Source organism: Ranitomeya variabilis, chromosome 1 (assembly GCF_051348905.1).
Source record: "Ranitomeya variabilis isolate aRanVar5 chromosome 1, aRanVar5.hap1, whole genome shotgun sequence".
NCBI classification, from domain to species: domain Eukaryota; kingdom Metazoa; phylum Chordata; class Amphibia; order Anura; family Dendrobatidae; genus Ranitomeya; species Ranitomeya variabilis.
The window spans coordinates 1,054,296,265-1,054,315,350 of NC_135232.1; the positions used below are offsets into that span (position 1 = coordinate 1,054,296,265).

Below are 19,086 nucleotides of genomic sequence, written 5' to 3' on the forward strand. Positions count from 1 at the left end.
AAACTTCTTGGTTTAGTTCCCACTCTGTCGGACAGACCTTCCTCCTGCTTAGGTAGTCGGCCAGGGTATTCTGAGACCCTTCTAGATGCACTGCTGTAATTGAAAGAACTGTGTTCTCTGCCCAGGCAAATATCTTTTGCGCCAGATCTTGAAGTGCTTTGTGCTTGGGACCTCACTGGTGTCTCAGGAATGACACTGCTGTCATGTTGTCCGTTAGAATCTTGACATGCTTGTTCTTTAGCCGAGACAGGTTTCGTCTTAGGGTCTCCCAAACTGCGAAAAGTTCTCTGAAATTTGAAGACTTGTGGCTGATGTCCTTGGGCAACTTGCCCTGAAAAAAACGTCCTTCCAGGTGTTCTCCCCATCCCCACTGACTGGCGTCAGGAGTCTGAATCCCTGGAACACCTGTCCTTAGGTTGCTGGGTTGTGTCCACCACCGTAATGATCTTCTTACTGTTGTTGATAGTTGAATCTGTCTGTCCAGAGACGTCTGGCAACGATCCCAGACCGATAAGATCTGTCTTTGTAACGGTCTTGAGTGGGCTTGGGCCCACCTGACACAGGTGGTACAGGCTGTCATCTTCCCTAAGATCTTCATGGCTGATCTTATAGTAACTCGACCTTTCAGGAACTCTATGATCATCTTTTTTATTGACTCCTGCCTTTCTCTTAGCAGAAAGGACTGTCTGCAGATTGAATCCAGAAGCACTCCCAGGAATACCTTCCGAGATTCGGGTTTTAGGGGAGATTTTTTCTGATTTACGACCCATCCCAGGTGTTCCAGCACCACTATGGTTTGATCTCTGTGTAGGAGTAAAGTTTTTTCTGATCGAGCTACCAGGAGAAAATCGTCCAAATAACGAATTATGGTAATTCCTTGGTTTCTTAGGTATGCAACAACTTCTGCGATCAGCTTCGAGAATATTCTTGGAGCGGAGGCCAAACCGAACGGGAGACATTGAAACTGGAGGTGGCAGGTCTGATTCAATAAACTTACCGAGAACCTCAGAAGTTCCTGAGAGGTTGGATGGATTGGAACCTGATAATACGCACTCTTCAGGTCGAGAGTGCACATTACTGAATTTTTGTCTATGAGATGGATAGTTGATTTTATGGATTCCATCTTGAACCGTTTGTATTTGACCCAAGCGTTTAATAATTTTAGGTTTATGATGGTGCGACTTTCCCCTGACGGTTTCGGGATTGAGAATAGGGAAGAGTAGTGACCCCTGCCTATTTCTGATGTGGGAACCCAAACTATGACCTGGGAGCTGAAAAGTTCCTGAAGGTCTGAAAACATTGGAGAGTCGGCTGCCACAATTGTCGGTGAGATATACCTTTGGGGCGCGGAAGATACAAGTTCTATTTTGTAGCCCTTGGATACTATATTTAGTACAAATTCGTTTTGTGTGATCTGACCCCAGTTGCTGAGAAAAAAAACAGAGTCTGCCCCCTATAACTATGGCGTCATTGCCTTCAAGGTCTACAGCTTGATCCAAAAAGGGAATTTCTTCCCCTTCTGTTCTGGGTATAGGAACCTTTATAGGTCCCACTGTTGGATCTCCACTGTTCTCTATAATCAGGCTGTTTACGGGGTGGCGGCCTTCTCCGAAAAGACTGAAATTTCTTAGGTTTATCCTCAGGAAATCCCTTTTTATTATCAGACTCGAACTCCAAGATGTCATATAATGCCTGTCCAAATACCCTGGATCCTGCAAAGGGAATGGCACACAATTTATTTTTAGAGGCGTTATCTCCTGACCAGGATTTAAGCCATATAGCTCTACGGGTTGCATTAGATAAAGAACTATTTCTAGCCGCAAATCTCACAGATTCAGCTGAAGTATCAGCCATAAAGGCTGTAGCAGATTTTATAATGGGAAGGGAAGAAATTATTTCAGCCCGTGGGGTTTTATTAACTACTAGATGGTGGCCCGATTCTAACGCATCGGGTATTCTAGAATATGCATGTCCACATAGTATATTGCCCAGCCACGTAGTATATTGCCCAGCCACGTAGTATATTGCCCAGCCACGTAGTATATTGCCCAGCCACGTAGTATACTGCCCAGCCACGTAGTATACTGCCCAGCCACGTAGTATACTGCCCAGCCACGTAGTATACTGCCCAGCCACGTAGTATACTGCCCAGCCACGTAGTATACTGCCCAGCCACGTAGTATACTGCCCAGTGACGTAGTATACAGCACAGAGCCACGTAGTATATTGCCCAGTCACGTAGTATACAGCACAGAGCCACGTAGTATATAGCACACAGCCACGTAGTATATTGCCCAGCCACGTATGTCACAAGCTAAAAAATAAAAAATAAACATATACTCACCTTCCGAGGGGCCCCTTGTAGTTCTGTCGGCTGTGTTCGGTTCAGGCGGCAGCTTCCGGTCCGAGGGTGTGATGACGTCGCAGTCACATGACCGTACCGTGATCTCACGGCAGGTCCTTCTCGCGCAGGGCCTGTGATGACGTCGCGGTCACATGACCGTGATGTCATGGCAGGTCCTTGTCGCACACCAACCTTAGCACCGGAACCTGCCGCTTGCATGGACCAGTCACCGGAGCGTCGGAAAGGCGGCAGAAGGTGAGTATATAATGATTTGTTATTTTTTTTAAATTATTTTTAACATTAGATGTTTTTACTATTGAGGCTGCATAGGCAGCCTCAATAGTAAAAACTTGGTCACACAGGGTTAATAGCGGCGGTAACAGAGTGAGTTACCCGCGGCATAACGCAGTCCGTTACCGCTGGCATTAACCCTGCGTGAGCCGTGACTGCGGGGAGTATGGAGCGGGCGCCAGGCAGTGACTGCAGGATAGCAGGGAGGGACTAATCGGACTGTGCCCGTTGCTGATTGGTCGTGGCAGCCATGACAGGCAGCTGGCGAGACCAATCAGCGAATGAATATCCGTGACGGAAGTTGCAGACAGAAAGACAGAAGTACCCCTTAGACAATTATATATATATATATATATATATATATATATATATATATATATATATATATATATATATATATATATATATAGAAATGTTCCTCTAATTGCCCCATCCATATGAACATGGACCTTGCCACCGAAGTCGCCGCAATATTAGCCCGTATCAGGGCTACAGACGTCTCCCAAGCACGACGTAGGAGAATGTCCGCCTTGCGGTCCATTGCATCCCTGAGGCTTGACGAATCCTCAAAAGGAATAGAAGTCCATCGCTGTCCATTTTTTTCCATGGACACAAAAAGGTTACTTTGTCTGTTGTCTCCGGCCGCTGGACAAACAATTTTCGACGGATCCGGCGGACGACGGATGAAACATGAGGCCATCCATTGCAATCCGTCGCTAATACAAGTCTTTGAGAAAAAAAACGATCCGGTGGCATCAGTCGCCGAATCCGTTTTTTTTTCAAAATTCGACAGATTGCGACTGATGGCAAAAACCTGATGTGTGCAAGGGGCCTACATCCCCTAATCTAGTCGGTAAAAGGGACCAGTTGCGTGCTGCCACTTCTATGTGGACATGAAGTCTGTGTTGAAATTTGCTCATGTGATGTAGAATATTTTCTATAATAGGTCGCTGTACTGCCCATGTGTGGTCCATTGTGCCACCAAAAAATACGGAGAAAGGGTTAATGTTCTTCTAGGGAGGATTAGACTAGGTTCACACTGAGCAATACAGCAATGCATTGGAGTTTCCTTCAGAATGCCCCCAAAACAGGATTCTGGTGGAATCCATTAGTATTCACTATTAGGAAACAGGCAGAGTCCCTTCAGACTTGGTCTGGACTTCATTACACTAGTTTTTTTTAAAAAAACAAAAACATATGCACAAAAGTATACTCTACCAAACTTGTGTGTACGTCTGAAAACAAACAAAACAAAACTTGAACACTGCAAGGTCGGAGGCCGTATAGAGTCAAAACAGATTCTGTCTGCCTGATAATGATGAGAGGCTCTAATGGTTTCCATCAGAATACTGTTCTGGGATTCAGAAGGAAATCTCAATGTATTGCTCAGAGGAGAGTACTGTGTGTGAACTTGGCCTTATCTAGACTGGAAACGATTGTTGCAAAAATCACATTCTCCGCTGATGTCATGTAATCGGCAAAGGGCAGAGGCCACTTACAGCTGCCTGTGAATAGACTGCGACTGTCAGAAAAGAAGCAGCAGCGGAGCCTGAATTCCCCTGACACGGCTGCTTGATTAAAGGGAACCGGTCACCCCCCCAGGGCCTATTAAAGGAAAATAGCCACCTTCAGCGGTCTCTTATGTTTATTATCCCTAGGAATGCTGAAATAATGATTTTTTATAAATTTACCACCACACCACTATTGTGTCCCGGAGGTATGTTTCCTCCCCCTGACTCAACCGCCTCGCAGCCGTCCACCATCCAGCTCTGTCCTCCATGCGCCGAGATTTGTCAAGTCTCGCGAGACATCGGCACTATCTTGAATGGACCATGGTGACCCGCTCCACTGCGCAGGTGCCAGATTCCCAGCCCTGCAGTGTGAATGCATCATAACACACTGCGGGCCGGGATCTGGGGCCTCCGCAACACGCAGGCACCTGATGTAAATTCTCGGGTAGCGCGGACTGCACAAGCCCGAGAACTGATTACAGAGCGCAGGCACCGGTGACGTGAGGAGAAAGAGAAGAGGATAGAGATGGACGGCTGTGAGGCGGTGGAGTCAGGGGGAGAAATCATATCATACCTCCCCGACTCAATAGAGGTATAGCAGGCAATTTATAAAAGCCATTATTTCAGCATTCCTAGGATAATAAACATAAGAGCCACCTTCACAGAATGCAGCCTTAGTCTACGTTCACATTTGCGGTCGGCGCCGCAGCGTCGGGCGCCCCTATATTTAACATGGGGGCGCATGGACATGCGTCCCTGCGGCGCCCGCGTCCGGGCGCAGAAGACGCAGCAAGTTGCATTTTTGCTGCGTCCAAAATCAATCAAAAAAAGGACGCATGCGGCGCAAAACGCAAAAGTGAACGTAGCCTATGTGCTGCTGCAGATGGCTATTTTACTTTTAATAGGCCCGGGGGGTGGGGGTGGGGGGTGACAGGTTCCCTTTAACTGAAATATCTGCAAGTCAATAACATGATATCTATGCAACTCAGTGTAATGGAAGTCTGAAAATCTACAAGCAACAATCCAAAAAGTCAAACCGGCAACAGACTGTAGGACAAGAAATTTGAGCAGACAGAGACTATGTAACCTGCCAAGTTTTTTTTAAACAGTCCGTCCATAAGGGAAAAAAAGTATGTGAACTACTACAATGATTAACGTTGGGACGTGTGGGTCTATTTTGAACATAAAATACATTCTGGTGATGTTAATATTAGCCTTTTCTGCCCACTGACCGCACACAACACATTATAGTCTATGGGGCTATTCACTAGCCAACTTTAGTCTTTTTGGCTGAATAATAATCCACATTATAAAAGAAAAAAAAGAACAGACAGGTCCTTCTATGGTCTATTTTTCGTACAGAAGTCACGCATCCATCGATATGAAAGTCAGTGAAAAAAAAAAGAGCAATGAAGATGTCCATGTAGTGTGTTTTTCACAGATTGGGAGACACTTCAGAACCTTCCATATGAGCGTTATCGTGCAAGAGAAAACCGAATGACACGGAGATGGCAAAAAACTGACACACAAAGCACACGGATGGAGAGTGGATCCATCGGCTACAGTCGGCATTATTCACACAGGAACCTCACAATCACGTTAGGCAGATTCACACTTAAAATGTGTTTGAAATATAGAAACACATAATGTATTAATATACTTGTATTACCAAAGCTCCTCTGATGTCTGCCATTCACGGCCAGTCCCGGGTTTTGGCAGCTCTAGATCCGATGCATTCATGGAGCTTTGATAGAAGTATTTTGTTATATATGTATATGTTTCAAACACAGAATTTTTTGAAAACCCCTTTAAATATATTATTCTGGCAATAGAAGAAATATTAAAGGAGTTTTCTAGGATTACATTTTTTTATGTAACCATAGCCCACCAATATACGGTACATTTTTGCTAGTTACTTGCATTGCTAAAAGTACCAATTGTGCAGCTTTCTACATTGGGGTCATCCCGTCAGTCTATAATTACGTGTCAGGACGATGCTTAGCGATGCGCAGTTCACAAGTTGACAGAGAGGAGGGCAGAGCGTGAAAACGCAGCGCACGATAGCGCTAGGCACACAGATTACTGACGAGCCCTAGCCTCGCACAGTGCAGATTCCAACATGGACAGGAGCCGACTTTTGGATGAGAACAGGTAACAACAAGTGGATGAAAGGGTTATTCCCAAAATAGACAGTGATCCCCTATCCCACAGACAGGGGCAGCTTTCTACATCAGGGGTTATGCTACCTTTTTTTTTTTTTTTTTTTTTTAAAGTGGCTGCTGTCTCAAAGAGGAGGATACAGAGTGCTCAGAGGAGAGAACCGCATACATGTGAAGCGAACATTGGTGCAGGCTGTGCGGTGACAAAGAGGTAATGGGGTACACCCTCCCCCCACCAAAGCAAGTCGGATTATGCATCGTGATGAGCAAAAGTTTGTGTGAAAATATCCTAAGGGAGAAAAAGCTCATTAATGATGTACAGCAGCGGCACAGACAGGAGAGGCCCCTGTGTAAGAACACTATAGGGGTAGGGTTCTTACACAGGGGCCTCTCCTGTCTGTGCCGCTGCTGTACATCATTAATGAGCTTTTTCTCCCTTAGGATATTTTCACACAAAATACGTAAATGATGACAATCATGAAGAGGGTTTCCGATATGAATACACATTTTTACATTAATATGTTTTACTCCATTAGGACGACACGTCACAAGAGAAAGGCAGCCAGTAATAGTGGAAGCCAATGATTGGCAGAAGGTCCTTATGGGTAACAATGCATTAATAAAAAAAATGTAAAGACTAGATATAGGGGGTATTAGAATAAGAGCTACATGAGAAAAAACTACTGACCCTATTGTCCTGTTGCGCCCTACCGATAAGTGCCAGCCGATACACTTTCACAACATATGAAGACAGTACCCAGTAGTGTAGGTCCGAAAAGTAAGTGTGTGTGTGTGTGTGTGTGTGTGTGTGTGTGTGTGTGTGTGTGTGTGTGTGTGTGTAAAATCAGATCAGGGAAAAGTGAAATGGCATGCTTGATACAGATGCAGCATCTATCTAACCTCCTAAGGAGCCATCAGGCGAAACGCGTAGAGGTTCCAGGGTATATATGTTTGATAAGTACCCCTCTTATGCATTCCCAATAATTATACTATATGATGGGAATACCCCTTAGACAGGGGCAGACATAACATTGGTGCAACCTGTGCAGTCCCCAGGAGGGGAGGGGGTACATTTATACCCCCAAAGCAGGTGCAATTTTGCATTTTTAGGAGATCTTGGGCTGCAAAGGACCCCTGCATTGTTCTTGCACAGGGGCCCCTTTCTATCTGTGTCTGCCAGTGCTCTTAGATATGTTTATTGTGGCCTGTATACTAGCAGGGTCTTCTAGGGCAAACCATCGTGGAGCGGGGGAGTCATATCCGCTGACAAGTAGGGTGGCAACCAGTGGCGTAACTTGAAACTCATGGGCCCCGATGCAAAAGATCCAATGGGGCCCCCAAATATTTTAAATCTTTAAAGGGAACCTGTGACCCCCAAAATCGAGGGTGAGCTAAGCCCACCGGCATCAGGGGCTTATCTACAGCATTCTGTAGATAAGCCCCCGATGTAACCTGGAAGATGAGAAAAAGAGGTTAGATTATACTCACCCAGGGGTGGTCCGGTCCGGAGCCTCCCATCTTCTTACGTTGACGTCCTCTTCTTGTCTTCAAGCTGCAGCTCCGGCGCAGGCGTACTTTGTCTGCCCAGTTGAGGGCAAAGGAAAGTACTGCAGTGCGCAGGTGCCGGGAAAAGTCAGAGGCCCAGCGCCTGCGCACTGCAGTACTTTGCTCTGCATTCAACAGGGCAGATAAAGTACGCCTGCTCCAGAGCCGCGGCAGGAAACAAAGAAGAGGACGTCATCTGATGAAGATAGGAGGCCCTGGACCGGACCGCGACACCCATCGGACCGGACCGGGAACGCCCCTGGGTGAGTATAATCTAACCTGTTTTTCTCATCTTTCAGGATACATCGGGGGCTTATCTACAGTATTCCAGAATGCTGTAGATAAGCCCCTGATGCCGGTGGGCTTAGCTCACCCTCGATTTTGGGGGTCACAGGTTCCCTTTAAAGATTGCAACCCCTGCACTGGTTGTAGCTACACCCCTGGTATCAACCTCCGCTGATAGATAGGGGGCAGCAGAGGTAAGATTAGAGAGAGGGGTTCTCTTAGGGTACCGTCACACAGTGCCATTTTCATCGCTATGAATAATCAGCGATCGTATGATTATCGCTCCAGCGTCGTAGACTGCGGTCACACGTTGCAATCACGGCGCTGGAGCGATGCCGAAGTCCCCGGGTAACCAGGGTAAACATCGGGTTACTAAGCGCAGGGCCGCGCTTAGTAACCTGATGTTTACCCTGGTTACCAGCGTAAACGTAAAAAAACCAAACAGTACATACTCACATTCCGGTGTCTGTCCTCTGGCGTTCTGCTTCTCTCCACTGTGTAAGCACCATAGCCGGAAAGCAGAGCGGTGACGTCAGACGTCACCGCTGTGCTCGCTTTCCGGCCGGCCGGCGCTCACAGTGCAGAGAAGCTGAACGCCGGAGGACAGACACCGGAATGTGAGTATGTACTGTTTGGTTTTTTTACGTTTACGCTGGTAACCAGGGTAAACATCGGGTTACTAAGCGCGGCCCTGCGCTTAGTTACCCGATGTTTACCCTGGTTACAAGCGAACACATCGCTGGATCGGTGTCACACACACTGATCCAGCGATGTCAGCGGGAGATCCAGCGACGAAAGAAAGTTCCAAACGATCTGCTACGACGTACGATTCTCAGCAGGATCCCTGATCGCTGCTGCGTGTCAGACACTGTGATATCGTAACGATATCGCTAGAACGTCACGAATCGTACCGTCGTAGCGATGAAAATGGCACTGTGTGACGGTACCCTTAGAACAGATAGATAGATAGATAGCCTGTTTTTTCTGACCTCCATTATTGGGTACCGTCTTCATATGTTGTGAATGTGTATCAGCTGGCACTTATCGGTGGGGCGCACCAGGACAGTAGGGTCAGTCGTCGGTGAGCGGGGGCGCCATTCTCGTGTGGGTTGTTATAGGGTGCCAACCTCGGGCCGGGCAGGCACACAGACCAGGGGTCATCTATAGGGTGAATGCAGTGTGCACTTTTTTAGTGTGGTGTTTGTAATTGTATGTCCCGTTTTTAACCCTTTACATTAAAAGTTATATTTTAGCTTATTTCTTTGGGGGTTTTTCTCATGGTAACATTGCATTACACAGAACGGATGGCACTGATACAACATTACAACTTTTTTTACCCACTGCTATTTTTTAATGTGATTTTCTAGATTTTTCATTCCTTCCTTACAAATCTGTCTTTAAAAAAAATGGCATTAAAAATCTGCACTGGAATTTTTCCAAAGTAAAAACACTGTATGAAACCGCGATCAAAGAGGGCTTTCCACCTTGTGGGGATCATCCATTTGGGAACTAAGTGCACGTACTTTGGGTGTAAGGATACATTACAGATGTTGCACCATTCGGCTGCTCCAGGCTCGGTTCCCAGCACATAGGGAATCTGTGGTAATAACGTACCAGCACAAGCTCACTGACAGATCACAGTGCGCTCATTCCGCAGCCAGCACCACACAGCGCAGAAGGCAAACGGGCCCAGCTTTAATGGAACCCAATGAATGGCACAAAGCCAATTGCAGCCCCGGTTACGTGCTTATACAACGGTCTCCAAAAGTGACCCCGCCCCTTTAGTTTTGCAGTTAGGCAATTCTGGGAACCCCTAATCCTCGTGTCCGCTAGGCTGCCGCGTACCCACCGCCCGGGAGCAGGACACCTCGCACAGGCAGAGAGGGGGCAGCACACAAATGCCAGCTTGCGACCACCACATCTAATCCCCACGGCAGGACAAAAAGCTCCCTGCGTTATCGTCGGCTCACCATGCTCCTCAGCGGCTGCCGGTCCGGTGCATGTTCAGGCGCTTCCACCGTCTCTGAGAGGAACTCGTGCAGCCGCCACCGGGGCAGCCTCCCGTCCTCAGCTGGAGACTAGTGCTCCGGCTCCGGCAGCCTGTGCTAGGGAGGCGCGTCTCAGCCAATCAGCGGCCCGTGCTCGGTGACGTCACTACCCCGGCTCTTCCCTCCGTGAAGCTGCGCTCCTCTAGTACACAGCGCAGACAGCAGTCACCGGGAAACGGCAGGAGAGAACAGTCACCGAGAGACGGTAGGAGAGAGATGGCAGTCACCGGGAGACGGCAGGAGAGAGATGGCAGTCACCGAGAGACGGCAGGAGAGAGATGGCAGTCACCGAGAGACGGCAGGAGAGAGATGGCAGTCACCGAGAGACGGCAGGAGAGAGATGGCAGTCACCGGGAGACGGCAGGAGAGAGATGGCAGTCACCGAGAGACGGCAGGAGAGAGATGGCAGTCACCGAGAGACGGCAGGAGAGAGATGGCAGTCACCGGGAGACGGCAGGAGAGAGATGGCAGTCACCGGGAGACGGCAGGAGAGAGATGGCAGTCACAGAGAGACGGCAGGAGAGAACAGTCACCGAGAGACGGCAGGAGAGAGATGGCAGTCACCGAGAGACGGCAGGAGAGAGATGGCAGTCACCGAGAGACGGCAGGAGAGAGATGGCAGTCACCGAGAGACGGCAGGAGAGAGATGGCAGTCACCGGGAGACGGCAGGAGAGAGATGGCAGTCACCGAGAGACGGCAGGAGAGAGATGGCAGTCACCGGGAGACGGCAGGAGAGAGATGGCAGTCACCGGGAGACGGCAGGAGAGAGATGGCAGTCACAGAGAGACGGCAGGAGAGAACAGTCACCGAGAGACGAAAGGAAATAGATGGCAGTCACCGAGAGACGGCAGGAGAGAGATGGCAGTCACCGAGAGACGGCAGGAGAGAGATGGCAGTCACCGGGAGACGGCAGGAGAGAGATGGCAGTCACCGAGAGACGGCAGGAGAGAGATGGCAGTCACCGGGAGACGGCAGGAGAGAGATGGCAGTCACCGGGAGACGGCAGGAGAGAGATGGCAGTCACCGAGAGACGGCAGGAGAGAGATGGCAGTCACCGAGAGACGGCAGGAGAGAGATGGCAGTCACCGAGAGACGAAAGGAAAGAGATGGCAGTCATCGAGAGACGGCAGGAGAGAGATGGCAGTCACCGGGAGACGGCAGGAGAGAGAGCAGTCACCGGGAGACGGCAGGAGAGAGCAGTCACCGGGAGATACCAGGAGAGAGATGGCAGTCACCGAGAGACGGCAGGAGAGAGATGGCAGTCACCGAGAGACGGCAGGAGAGAGATGGCAGTCACCGAGAGACGGCAGGAGAGAGATGGCAGTCACCGAGAGACGGCAGGAGAGAGAGCAGTCACCGGGAGACGGCAGGAGAGAGAGCAGTTACCGAGAGACGAAAGGAAAGAGATGGCAGTCATCGAGAGACGGCCGGAGAGAGATGGCAGTCACCGGGAGACGGCAGGAGAGAGATGGCAGTCACCGGGAGATACCAGGAGAGAGATGGCAGTCACCGAGAGACGGCAGGAGAGAGATGGCAGTCACCGGCAGACGGCAGGAGAGAGATGGCAGTCACCGGGAGACGGCAGGAGAGAGATGGCAGTCACAGAGAGACGGCAGGAGAGAACAGTCACCGAGAGACGAAAGGAAATAGATGGCAGTCACCGAGAGACGGCAGGAGAGAGATGGCAGTCACCGAGAGACGGCTGGAGAGAGATGGCAGTCACCGAGAGACGGCAGGAGAGAGATGGCAGTCACCGAGAGACGGCAGGAGAGAGAGCAGTCACCGAGAGACGGCAGGAGAGAGAGCAGTCACCGGGAGACGGCAGGAGAGAGAGCAGTTACCGAGAGACGAAAGGAAAGAGATGGCAGTCATCGAGAGACGGCAGGAGAGAGATGGCAGTCATCGGGAGACGGCAGGAGAGAGAGCAGTCTCCGGGAGACGGCAGGAGAGAGCAGTCACCGGGAGATACCAGGAGAGAGATGGCAGTCACCGGGAGACGGCAGGAGAGAGAGCAGTCACCGGGAGACGGCAGGAGAGAGCAGTCACCGGGAGATACCAGGAGAGAGATGGCAGTCACCGAGTAAGGCCGGGATCACACACAGCGAGATACGGCCGAGTCTCGCAGGTTAAATCCAAGCTCTGGCACCGGCACTCTGGTGCGGAGCGTGCGGCCGCATAGCAACACATGGAGCCGCACGCTCCGCATCAGAGTGCCGGTGCCAGAGCTTCTTTTTAACCTGCGAGACTCGGACGTATCTCGCTGTAGTGTGACTCCGGCCTCAGACTGACTAAGTATGGATTGGACAAGGCAACTGTTAGGTGGATTCAAAACTGTTTTAGTGATCGGACCCAAAGAGTGGTCGTAAATGGCTGCACATCCAGTTGAAAGAATGTCTCAAGTGGGGTACCACAGGGCTCTGTCCTAGGCCCTGGACTGTTCAAGATCTTTATCAATGATTTAGATGAAGGAATTGAGGGTAAACTGATTAAAGGGAAGGTGCCACCAGTTTTCTTGTAGTTTGTTTTTTTGTGAAATTAAGCTTAAAATAGTAAATAAAATGTATTAATGCAATGTTTGCACTGTTTGCAAACATTTCTATATGAAAAATATTATATATTTTCTTACAAATATATATATATTGACCACTAGGGGGAGCATTTTCCGTTTTAGACCTCAAGCAGCTATAGTGAGACTTACCAGCTTTACTGTTAGCTGGAAAATCTGGGCAGTAACTGCTGACATCAGCATTTCCCTCCCCTTTTGGGTGGTCTAACATCCCTGGGGCAGAATGAAGAGCAGCATCACAGGGCAGAGCCATTTTGTGTGTGACTGCCCTGTGATCTGCTATCACCAGCAGTTACTGCATCAGAAGCACAGTTAGGTTATGTGGTGTTTATGTATGGAGCAGCATTGTCTGTGCAGAGCTGTCTGTGACTCATCCCTCAGTAAGATAAGAAGGAGCTCCAGGTCTGCAGTGAATGGCCAGGCATTGTGGAGGGAGGGGAGAGATACATTGTATGGCAGAGACAGGTGTCACCTCTCTCTGCAGGCTGGGAATGCAGCTTAATGGAGTGAATGGAGCTCCTGTGATAGAGACTAAAGGTACGTTCACACGAAGCGACGCTGCAGCGATAGCGACAACGATGCCGATCGCTGCAGCGTCGCTGTTTGATCGCTGGAGAGCTGTCACACAGACCGCTCTCCAGCGACCAACGATGCCGAGGTCCCCGGGTAACCAGGGTAAACATCGGGTTGCTAAGCGCAGGGCCGCGCTTAGTAACCCGATGTTTATCCTGGTTACCAGCGTAAAAGTAAAAAAAACAAACAGCACATACTTACATGCGTCCCCCAGCGTCTGCTTCCTGACACTGACTGAGCTCCGGCCCTAACAGCACAGCGGTGACGTCACCGCTGTGCTTTCACTTTTAGGGCCGGCGCTCAGTAAGTGTCAGGAAGCAGACGCTGGGGGACGCATGTAAGTATGTGCTGTTTGTTTTTTTTTACTTTTACGCTGGTAACCAGGGTAAACATCGGGTTACGAAGCGCGGCCCTGCGCTTGGTAACCCGATATTTACCCTGGATACCAGTGTAAAACATCGCTGGTATCGTTGCTTTTGCTTTCAAACACAACGATACACAGCGATCTGACGACCAAATAAAGTTCTGGACTTTATTCAGCGACCAGCGACATCACAGCAGGATCCTGATCGCTGCTGCGTGTCAAACGAAACGATATCGCTAGCCAGGACGCTGCAACATCACGGATCGCTAGCGATGTCGTTTCGTGTGAAGGTACCTTAAGTGGAGCTTGGCTGAGAGCACTGGGCTATAGTAAAATGGCTGCTAGTCACACCTACAGCAGTGAGTTGTGCAGCCCACAGAGGCGTGCCCAGCTCACTGCTAACACCTCTCCAATGTTAAAGATAGGGTCAGCGCCGGTCTATTATCTCCTATGTCCATGGGGTGCTGTAAAATGACACTGTTAGTGCCCTGCTACTGCTGCAAAACCAAGATGTCAGCCCCCAGTTCCTTCTTTAAACACATATAACACACGAAATCTGTTTCACATGCATTTAAAACTTGGTTATAGCAGCATGTTATGCTACATTACAGTGATTTATTAATGATCTACAAACGCGGTACCTTACCTTTAAATTTGCTGATGACACAAAGCTAGGACGGATAGCTAATACGAGAGAGAGAGGATTCAAAAAGATATAAATAAACTGGAGCAGTGGGCAGCAACTAACAGAATGATTTTTAACAGGAAAAATGCTAAATACTACATCTGGGCAACAAAAATGAAAAAAGCATATTCAGAATGGGAGGAATAGGGCTAAGCAACAGCACATATGAAAAAGACTTGGGTATACTGATAGATCACAGACTGAACATGAGTCAACAGTGTGATGCAGCAGCAAAAAGGGCAAATACAATTCTGGGATGTATTAACAGAAGCATACAGTCTAGATCAAGTGAAGTCGTTATTGCCCTCTACTCCTCTTTGGTCAGACCTCACCTGGAATACTGTGTCCAGTTTTGGGCACCACATTTAAAAAAAGACATCAACAAACTGGAGCAAGTTCAGAGAAGAGCGACCCGAATGGTGACCGGTCTGCAAACCATGTCCTATGAAGAACGTTTACAGGATTTGGGAATGTTTAGCTTGCAAAAAAGAAGACTGAGAGGAGACTTATTAGCTGTCTACAAATATCTCAAGGGCTGTCACATTGTAGAAGGTTCATCTTTATTCTCATTTGCACAAGGAAAGACTAGAAGCAATTGGATGAAACTGAATGGGAGGAGACAGATTAGGCTGGTTTCACATTTGCGGTTGTGTCCGCAACGTTTGTACAGCATATATCCGCATGCGTTGTGTATTCCTATATTTAACATTAAGGACGCATGCGTTTTTATTTGTTCGCGTTTTGCCGCGGTTGACGACGCATGCGTCGTCTCGTCGCTTGCGGCTTGGCGCGGAAATGCAACATGTAGTAATTTTTAGAGGCGTCATTTTGCCGCCGGGAAACGCATGCGGTCAATTGCGCAAGGATTGTGGCAAAAAAACGCATTGCTGTCTATATGAACGCATGCGTTTATAAGTACATGCGTTTGGTTGTGTTCGTGAACGCATGCGTTTCAATAGAGAAAAACATGTCTAGACACTGATAAGCCATCAAGGTGATAAAGGGAGGGTGTGGACAGTTGCTGGTCACTTCTCAGCAGACAGCCAAGCAGAGCAGACGGACCACAGCGGACAGCCGAGCAGACAGACTCCAGCACCTTGGAGCAAACAAGCCTCTGAACAATGTGAGTATATCCTAGCCAATGCCTTTATTTTCTATTTTCTTTCTCTACATGTCCTAATTTCTACCATTTCTTTCTACATGCATCAGAATGTCTTCTTTGGAATCATCGCATGAGGAGTTTCGCCCAGGACAGTCAGAAGTGGAGCATGTCAGTGAGGTGAGTACTTGCCTCGTCAGATTAGTAAGTATTCACTGTCACATCGACACATGTGACAATTTGATTTTTCCTTTTTTTTAGAGCTCTTCTTCTTCTGCGGCAGAGACAGGGCAGGAGCAGCGGAGTCAAGGTCCGGTGGAAGGACAGCAGCGGGTACGTATACAAGGCTGACTGTTTACTGTATCCTCAGTTGAATATTCTTGAATCTTTCTTTCTTTCTATTCGTATTTCTTTACTTTTTTCTTCTGGGATCCTTTTGTATGTTGACTTTCCTATTCATGACATTTTTCATCATCTTTTTTCTTTCTTTTCCTTATGTTAATTGAGCAAACTTTAATGACTTTATTTAATTTGTAGGTTTCACAAGGGGAAAAGGATCTAATCGAGAATGACCTCCTCATCTCCCTCGTCCAGGAGCGAGTCCCGTTGTGGGACACCCGGGATCCACTGCACTCAAACAACGTCACGATCCGGCGCTTATGGATTGAGGTGGCCAAGCGATGTGGGATGGCTGGGACAACGCCCCGACACGGGTCCGAACTGCATTTGGTAAGTATTGCACTGCAGTGTGAAGCAGCAGAGACCTTGGCCGTGCTCACTCGACTGTGTGTGATGAAAGAAACTCTTTGGAGTTTCTCTCATCACACACAGTTGTGTGAGCACGACCAAAAGTCCTTTTTCTAACCACATTTTTTTTTAACAGTATCCAAAGTCAAAACACGTTGGCGTTCGATGAAGGACCGCTTCAACAAGGACCTGCGTCAAGAGAGCCGTGTTCCCACTGGTTCAGGAGCAAGGATCAGACGATACAAATACCATCGAGTTCTGGCATTTTTAAGACCGGTCCTTGCCCAGAGAACGTAAGTATTTATCACGTGCATCAGGTTGTATTGTATTGCCATAATCTGTATTTTTATATTCCACAGGATTTTGCGTCTGGTAAATATTTGATATTAATTTTCTTTTTCATTTTTTCACAGCACATACAGCACTACTGTTGGCCCAGGTTCTGGAGCTGTCCTTCATCCGACAGCCACGGACCCGTCCCAGCCATCCAGCAGTGCAACAGCAAGTGGGCCTTCCACACTAACTGGAGACCAGGGAGCTGGTCCATCAGGTCTTCCCCTTTCGCAGTCCTCTTCCACTGCTCCTTTTTTTGGGGCTCCTCCCGGCAGCGGCAGAGGGCTTCGGACAGGTCACTCATGCCCGAGTTTTTGCACTTGAGCTCGGTTTTACACGAAGCAATCAAGGCTTTGGGTGACCGAATGGATGTTTCACATAACCTCTTGAATGCACGTATCCAGGAGGTCAGCAAAAGCCTTGATCAAGTGAAAGCCGACCTCCAGAGGCCAGCACATCATTTTTTTAACCAAATTGAGCAGGGCATGTCAGAACACCTTACTCCTGATCTCCAGCTGAGTGTCATGCAGGCCTGCAATGCTGCTTACGTGCAGGCTATATGCAGCAGAGTCGGTATTTCCAGCAGACAGTGGCGGCATATCCACCTGTGCCTTCACTGTCACGATTGACCTCAATGCCGACCTCTGCTGCATCCCACTGCACGGCCACCTCAACTCTTTCCACAGCCGGACACCACTACAGCACCACCACCATGCCAAGTGCAGTTGGACATCCCACCGCCACCACCATGACATCCGCTGCTCCTGTTTGGACATCCTCCGCCACCACCACGATGCAGCAGGACCCTGGCATGGCCTTCCGTACCGCCACCTCCACGATGCAGCAGGACCCTGGCATGGCCTTCCGTACCGCCACCACCACGATGCAGCAGGACCCTGGCATGGCCTTCCGGACCACCACCACCACGATGCAGCAGGACCCTGGCATGGCCTTCCGTACCGCTACCACCACGATGCAGCAGGACCCTGGCATGGCCTTCTGCTCTACGAGCGCTATGGACTCTGGCATGGCTGCACGCTCTACGAGCACTATGGACTCTGGCGTGGCTGCACGCTCTACGAGCACTATGGACTCTGGCGTGGCTGCACGCTCTACGAACACTATGGACTCTGACACGGTGCCAGGTCACCCACCACCACGCCACGCTATATGAGCCCACCAAGACCTCCCACAACCAGGTAAAGCAAAAAAAACCACAGAAAAAAAAAACAGGACTCTTAGCATTCCTCCCCCTTCACCTCCCAATGTGTCTGTAATGTCAGGTTTGTCTCACCCTTCCAGTGCGTCTCAAGCCTCTCGTGTCAAGCCCCATCCCCGAACTTCCAGACCCTTCTAGTTTCATTGCCCCTTCTCCTGCCACCTCTGCGTCATCCACGGTTAGCCAGGCCTCAGTGCTTCACACCCCCTGTTTACATCACTGTACCCCAAGCCGGCGCAGTAAATACATTTTTGGGTTGTTAAAAAAATAAAAATTTGATTTGCCACAACTATGTTTGGTTTATTGTGTCTTCCGCCACCGGCAACACACACCGTGTGCCACAAAACTTCGCCACACACTTACTTTTTGGCCCACATCATATCCCCAGTAGTTATAAATAAAAAAAAAAAAGACTGCAGGTTTGTGTGTCTTTAGTATACAGATATGAGGTGGGCCCAAAAATATTAGATGTGTTATCTCCATAATCTCTTCTTGTCTGTTAAGGTACCTTCACACTGAACAACTTAACAACGATATCGCTAGCAATCCGTGACGTTGCAGCGTCCTGGATAGCGATATCGTTGTGTTTGACACGCAGCAGTGATCTGGATCCTGCTGTGATGTCGTTGGTCGGAGCTAGGAGGCCAGCACCTTATTTCGTCGCTGGATCTCCCGCAGACATCGCTGGATCGGTGTGTGTGACACCGATCCAGCGATGTCTTCACTGGTAACCAGGGTAAACATCGGGTTACTAAGCGCAGGGCCGCGCTTAGTAACCCGATATTTACCTTGGTTATCAGCGTAAAAGTAAAAAAAACAAAACACTACATACTTACATTCCGCTGTCTGTCCCCCGGCGCTGTGCTTCTCTGCACTGTGTAAGTGCCAGCCGGAAAGCAGGGCACAGCGGTGACGTCACCGCTCTGCTTTCCGGCCGCTGTGCTTACACAGTGCAGAGAAGCAGAACGCCGGGGGACAGACAGCGGAATGTAAGTATGTAGTGTTTGTTTTTTTTTACTTTTACGCTGGTAACCAAGGTAAATATCGGGTTACTAAGCGCGGCCCTGCGCTTAGTAACCCGATGTTTACCCTGGTTACCCGGGGACTTCGCATAGTTGGTCGCTGGAGAGCTGTCTGTGTGACAGCTCTCCAGCGACCAAACAGCGACGATGCAGCGATCGGGATCGTTGTCTGTATCGCTGCAGCGTCGCTAAGTGTGACGGTACCTTTACTAGTGTGGCAGTCTGAAGAGAAAATGGTGGAAATACAGTGCAGACCTCTACTGAACAGGTCAAGTGTAAAAAAACTCATTAGTT

At 48.9% G+C, this 19,086-nt stretch overlaps 1 protein-coding gene across 1 annotated transcript in view; it reads right to left on the reverse strand.

Moving 5' to 3' along the window:
* ATP10D (ATPase phospholipid transporting 10D (putative)) overlaps window positions 1–10,240 on the reverse strand; it is a 119,259-nt gene extending 109,019 nt beyond the window's left edge. The window contains exon 1 of the mRNA XM_077279816.1: window positions 10,106–10,240. The gene's annotated coding sequence lies outside the window, so the exon portion shown is untranslated. The remainder of the gene's footprint in view (window positions 1–10,105) is intronic.
* Between the last annotated feature and the right edge of the window lie 8,846 nt (window positions 10,241–19,086).